Source organism: Oncorhynchus masou, unplaced genomic scaffold (genome assembly GCF_036934945.1).
Source record: "Oncorhynchus masou masou isolate Uvic2021 unplaced genomic scaffold, UVic_Omas_1.1 unplaced_scaffold_12168, whole genome shotgun sequence".
Classification (NCBI taxonomy): Eukaryota; Metazoa; Chordata; class Actinopteri; order Salmoniformes; family Salmonidae; genus Oncorhynchus; species Oncorhynchus masou.
Genome location: NW_027001963.1, coordinates 1 through 6,862, shown reverse-complemented (window position 1 = coordinate 6,862; position 6,862 = coordinate 1). Strand labels below are relative to the sequence as shown.

Genomic DNA, 6,862 nt, shown 5'->3' with positions numbered 1-6,862 from the left:
AGGGATGACCAAGAATGTTCTCTGTTTAGTGTCCTCCAGATCAGAGGCAGTAGGGATGACCAGGGATGTTCTCTGTTTAGTGAGTCTGCCAGATCAGAGGCAGTAGGGATGATCAGGGATGTTCTCTGTTTAGTGAGTCCTCCAAATCAGAGGCAGTAGGGATGACCAAGAATGTTCTCTGTTTAGTGTCCTCCAGATCAGAGGCAGTAGGGATGACCAGGGATGTTCTCTGTTTAGTGAGTCTGCCAGATCAGAGGCAGTAGGGATGACCAGGGATGTTCTCTGTTTAGTGAGTCCTCCAGATCAGAGGCAGTAGGGATGACCAAGAATGTTCTCTGTTTAGTGTCCTCCAGATCAGAGGCAGTAGGGATGACCAAGGATGTTCTCTGTTTAGTGAGTCTGCCAGATCAGAGGCAGTAGGGATGACCAGGAATGTTCTCTTGATAGGTTTGTGAATTAGACCATTTTTCTGTCCTACTGCCCCTTTCTTACCATCTAAACCAGGCTCCCTCAACTGAAGGCCCCCCCACACAATTTTCTGAGCAACATTATGCATTACATTTTTTATTGTTAGACATAAAAGACTATAAAAACACCAGAAAATCATCTCCAAGTGATTTCCATGCATAATAGAGAGACACAATGTTATATCTGTTTGGGCTTCTTGCGGTCAATTTGCAGTTTACAAATGATTTGTAATTATGTTCCAGCCCCCCGACCATCTACTCAAGAAAACATCGGTCCACGGCTGATCCCTGATCTAAACAGTGATCTCACACTTATCACCTCTTTGAAGCATTGTCTTGTTCCGCTCATCACACACAAATCACATTGCCATGTTAATATACTGGCTGGCAGCAATCCAGCTGATCAGCAACCTGATGTGGACTGTCTTTGGATGGGCAGAGGTGGACCTGACTGCCTGTCCAGAGGGAGAGGGGGAAATGGGGCAGGGGCTTTGGTGCAGCAACGGCCAATTGCAGGCTAGAGGGCAGGGCTGGTTAGGGGGAGGGTATCATAACCAGAATTGTATTTAAGGCATGGGCAAACACTGGAGCTGTCTACTTGTGCTGTGCACCTGTCCAGCCAGCCAGTTTCTCTCTCTCTCTCTCCTTGTCTTTCTGTCTGTCTGCCTGTTTTTCTCTCTGCCGGACCAGGTCTCCTCCACCATGCTGGTAAAAGCGCTCCTTCAGACCTCGCTGGTCCTATGGCTGGCACAGCACACACTACAAGGAGGTAAGAGACATAACCAAGACTATCTGTGTGGAGGATAGAATGGCTGATGGAAGAGGGATGAGAGGAATGTGGAAGAGGGATGTGAGGGAATATGACAGAATATGAGAGAAAGTGAGAACGTTGTCTAAAGGATGTAGATCACAGGTGAGAGAAGAGAGAGAAGAAGAAAGATCCCTATTTGTGTCAGGATTGGGAAGGATAGAAAGAGAGATTAAGACATGCCACCATCATTTCTTAAATTGTAGAGTTGGCACATCAGAAATGGTATTTTTAATTCATGTTGGAGTAGTTTCAAGACTGTCTTTGTAGAACATGATTATAATAGCATTCAGACACGTTACGTTGTGTTGTGAAACACTGTACAGTAGGTGTCAGCACAGGACTGCTTGTTACCACCTTAAATCTTCACGGGTGCTTGCTTAGTGCACAGCAGTGTTAATTGGACTTAAATGTTTAAATGTTAATTATTTATTAGTTTATAGTAGTTTCCGAAGATATTGTATTGTTCTGTAAATTATGGATTTGCTTTTTTCTCAACTTGTTTCTCAACTATAAGAATATTTAACAATTGTAGTTTGATTATTTAAATGGTTATGCATGTATAATATTTATATTATATTCATATATAAAACGTGAACTATTTTTGTTGTTGGATGTGTTGCATTGTGGTCCACATTTAGTTACCTATTACGCACAACTTGCAACTTCCTTCTAAAAACTTGCCAATTTGTATTGTCCCAATTAAATTGAAATAACATTTGAATTATAAGATATGTTTAATATAACATTAATTCCCTAGTTGTGAAATTCCTTTGACACATGTAGTCAAATTCTCTTTAATTGAATAGTTGGGAATAAAATTAAAACAATTAAAAATTGTATGGAACATTTGAACAATTCAGAGTAACTACTTTGTTTTAAACCCTGACAACATGCATTTCATGTTTCTGGTGACTTTATCTGAGAGGTTTGGAAGGCCTGTCAACATAGAGATGTAGGATCTTTATTTGAGCCAGTTTGCTACAGCAGGAAAATAATCCTGCAACAACAGGAAATGTGAATTATTATGTGGATTATAATTAATTGATATTTTCCTGGGAAAGTCAAGTCTGAAATTTCAAAGTGAAAGTTACAAACCTCAAATACACTACAAGTTTCACATTTCATGCATTGCAGGACATTTCTCCTGCAACATGGGGATCCAATTAAGATCCTACACCTGTACAGCTGAGTGACAGATAGCTGTAGACATGTTGTTAAACTATCAGGAATCAACTTGGGTATCATGCTGATATATCTCTGCAAAACCGCCCAACTGACATTTATGTGTCAAATTTCCAATGTCCGTGTCAGATCAGGGGAAAAAAACGGGCCTACGTGGTCCTTGCTGCCTGGATCTCAGTGAAACAGACCTGCTCCAAGTCTGGTGACCCCGCTAAGCCTCTGTAGTTTCATCTCGTCTGATTGCTTTGAATCAAAGCATGGGAAGGTGAGGTGGCAGCAGCGGTCCAAATTTGACAACCTGTTGTGAAAGAAGCCTTTACAACCTGCACACAGTCCCTCCTTTTTGTCTGTCTCTCCACTCCATCAATGGGAATGTCTGTTTCTCTTCCCTCAAGCTGCCCAGTTGGAGCTGAGTTTGCATGGGATGGGAGTGAGATGTTCACTTCTCATCATCCGATGACATCACTTAATATTTAATCAGCTGTAGTGTTTCAAATGCTTACGTTTTGGATGGTGTAACACTGGCACTGGCCAATAGGAAACGATGAAGGCCTTCATTTCTCTCCAAACCACAGCATAGCAGCATAGTATACTTCATAGAGTGATTTGCAATTCTTTTTTAATCTCTATTAGGAGTGAAACCTCAAAGTGGCGGTATGGGGAAAATGATACCCAGGGGTAAGTGCAATTATCAGTCTCTGTATGTCTGTCTGTCTCCCCCCACCCCCACATCTCTCTCTCTCTCTCTCTCTCTCTCCTCTCTCCCTCTCTCCTCTCTCTTCTCTCTCCTCCCTCCTCTCTCCTCTCTCTCTCTCTCTCTCTCTCCTCTCTCCTCTTTCTCTCTCTCTCTCTGGGTGCAGGGATGAGAGGTGTAAAAGCTGGAGGTCAGTGGAACTTCCACCAACAATCAGCCCCGAACAGATTCTGTCTTATCTCAGGACTGCACTCAATTGACCCGTCTTGAGCATAGTCTAAACTAATTTGCTCAACTAAATATAGCCTCAGATTAAGTTGTCTGGCATTTAGAATTAAAAACTGAAAGTGGTGCAATCGTCAATGAGAAATCGGACTTAGATTCTGTCTTGCAATGCTCATCCTCCTTATTAATGATTTAATATAGACTCATATGATACAACGTTTAGATTTTTTTCCCACCATAGAGAAACATGCTCCACTATGGTGCATCACTGATCACTGACGTCTCACATCTCCCTGTGGTGTCTTGTGGTCTTCCAGGGGCTGGTGCTCTTGGGATACAGGGAGGCTACGGAGCCAAGCCCGCCAAAACCGGAGGAGCTGGGGGTAATATTGATTGATTGCCATGTTTATATTTTTATTGCTGCCAATCATCATTCATAATTGAATATATTATATTATGAACCATCATGACCTGTCTTTCTAATGAATCACAGGTGGTCATTATCCAAGGGGGGCTCAGCAGCTTGGAGGAGGTGAGTTTCTCAAAGATAGAGCTAAACCACGTACACTGAGTCTACTGTACCAAACATTAGGAACCCCCCACCCTAAGAACAGCCTCAATTCCCACGGACATGGACTCTACAAGGTTGTCAAAGTGTTCCACAGGGATGCTGGCTCATGTTGACTCCAATGTTTCCTACAGTTTTGTCAAGGTGGCTGGATGTCCTTTGGGTGGAAACTGTTGAGCGTGAAAAACCCAGCAGCGTTGCAGTTCTTGACACAAATCGGTGTGCCTGGCACCTACTACCATACCTTGTTCAAATGTTCAAAGGCACTTCAATCTTTTGTCTTGCCCATTCACCCTCTGAAAGGCACACATACACAATCCATGTCTCAAGGCTTAAAAATCATTATTTAACCTGAGGCCCCTTCATCTACACTGATTGAAGTCACTTTAACCTGTTGAAACTCCCCATCCCGGATCCGGGATCGTGACTAAAGCCTCAGGCTCATTAGCATAACGCAACGTTAACGATTTCTGAAAATCGCAAATAAAATGAAAATAATGTGCCTGCTCTCAAACTTAGCCTTTTCTTAACAACACTGTCATCTCAGATTTTCAAAATATGCTTTTGAACCATAGCAATTGACTAATTTGTGTAAGAGTATGCTAAGCTAGCTTAGCATTTTGAGTAGCATTTAGCACGCAACATTTTCACAAAAACCAGATAACCAAATAAATAAAATCATTTACCTTTGAAGAGCTTCGGATGTTTTCAATGAGGAGACTCTCAGTTACATACCAAATGCGCAGTTTTTCCTGAAAGCGTCTGTGTGTAGGAGAAATCGCTCCGTTTTGTACATCACATTTGGCTACCGAAACGAACCGAAAATTCAGTCACCTACAACGTCAAACTTTTTCCGAATTAACTCCATAATATCGACCGAAACATGGCAAACGTTGTTTGGAATCAATCCTCAAGGTGTTTTTTCACATATCTCTTCATTGATATATCGTTCAGTGGAAGCCTGCATTCTCCTCTGAATTCTGTGGAAAAATACTTGCAGCTGACTTTTGCGCACCAATTTCGGCGCAGGACACCGGGCGGACACCTGGTAAATGTGGTCTCTTATGGTCAATCTTCCAATGATATGCCTACAAATACGTCACAATGCTGCAGACACCTTGGGGAAACGACAGAAAGGGCAGACTTACTCCTCTCGCATTCACAGCCATATAAGGAGACAATGGAAAACAGAGCCTCAAAAATCCTGCTCATTTCCTGGATGCCGTCTCATCTTGGTTTTGCCTGAAGCTCACGTTCTAGGGCACGCACAGAAAATATCTTTGCAGTTCTGGACACGTCAGAGTGTTTTCTTTCGAAAGCTATCAATTATATGCATAGTCGAGCATCTTTTTGTGACAAAATATCTTGTTTAAAACGGGAACGTTTTTCATCCAAAAATGAAATTGCGCCCCTAGAGTTTCAACAGGTTAACAAGTGACATCACATAAACTGACCAGGTGAATCCAGGTAAAGGCTGTGTCAGGTGTTCTTAATGTTTTGTGTATTCTCAGTGGGTAAGTATTCTCTGTTTGATTCAGCTTGTGCTTGATCTCAAGTCTTCTGTTCAATGTGTTATTTGCAGTGTATCAATATGTGATATGTCTCCTTACTGTCTTTCCCGAAGGGGGATACAGAGGCCCCAGAGGCATGGGGGTAGGGGAGGATATGGTAACTGGAGGGCCAGGGGAGGCCATGGCAGTCGGAGGCCAGGGGAGGGCCAGTGGTAATGTCTACAACTTTACTTCTACGAACTAGTCTCTGAACAAGGCTTTGTTACATGAAATAGTCTCAGTAAGCATTACAGAAATCCAACAATGGTTGCCAGGAAGTGCTGAGTCAGCCACACAATTGTGCAAGTTTTCCTACTTCTTGGAAAAGATGGAGAGAGGCCTGTTATTTTCATCATAGGTACACTTCAACTATGACAGACAAAAATGACAAACGAGAAAAAAATCCAGAAAATCACATTGTGTAGGATTTATTAAGAATTTATTTAAATTATGGGAAATAAGTATTTGGTCAATAACAAAAGTTTATCTCAATACTTTGTTATATACCCTTTGTTGGCAATTTTCAGAGGTCAAACGTTTTCTGTCAGTCATCATGGGGTGTTTTCACACACTGTTGCTGGTATTTTGGCCCATTCCTCCATGCAGATCTCCTCTAGAGCAGTGATGTTTTGGGGCTGTTGCTGGGCAACACAGACTTTCAACTCCTCCAAAGATTTGAGATCTAGAGACTGGCTAGGCCACTCCAGGATCTTGAAATGCTTCTGATGGGCCACTCCTTCATGCCCAGTGGTGTGTTTGGGATCATTGTCATGCTGAAAGACCCAGCCACGTTTCATCTCTTCAATGCCCTTGCTGATGGAAGGAGGTTTTCACTCAACATCTCACGATACATGGCCCCATTCATTCTTTCCTTTTACACGGATCAGTCAGTCCTGGTCCCTTTGCAGAAAAACAGCCCCAAAGCATGATGTTTCCACCCCCATGCTTCACAGTAGGTATGGTGTTCTTGATGCAACTCAGCATTCTTTGTCCTCCAAACACGACGAGTTGAGTTTTTACCAAAAGTTCTATTTTGGTTTCATCTGACCATGACATTCTCCAATCTTCTGGATCATCCAAATGCTCTCAGAAACCTGTAGACGGGCCTGGACATGTACTGGCTGGGCAGGGGATATCGTCTGGCACTGCAGGATTCTGGAGTCCCCTATGCAGCGTAGTGTGTTACTGATGGTAGGCTTGTTACTTGGTCCCAGCTCTCTGCAGGTCATCTACCAGGTCCTCTGCGGCGTTCTGGGATTTTTGCTCACTCAAGCCTATGATTGGCCTTGACCCCACGGGGTGAGATCTTGCGTGAGCCCCAGATCGAGGGAGATTACGCTAGTGGTCTTGTAAGTCTTCCATTTC

General features: G+C 42.9%; 1 long non-coding RNA gene across 1 annotated transcript; it reads left to right on the top strand.

Annotated features, from left to right (window-relative positions):
* The first annotated feature begins 1,083 nt into the window (after positions 1-1,083).
* Positions 1,084-3,894, top strand: LOC135529952 (uncharacterized). The gene is made up of 4 exons (XR_010453776.1): positions 1,084-1,236; positions 3,094-3,138; positions 3,697-3,762; positions 3,873-3,894. It is a non-coding gene; the product is annotated as an uncharacterized LOC135529952 (long non-coding RNA).
* The last annotated feature ends 2,968 nt before the right edge of the window (positions 3,895-6,862 follow it).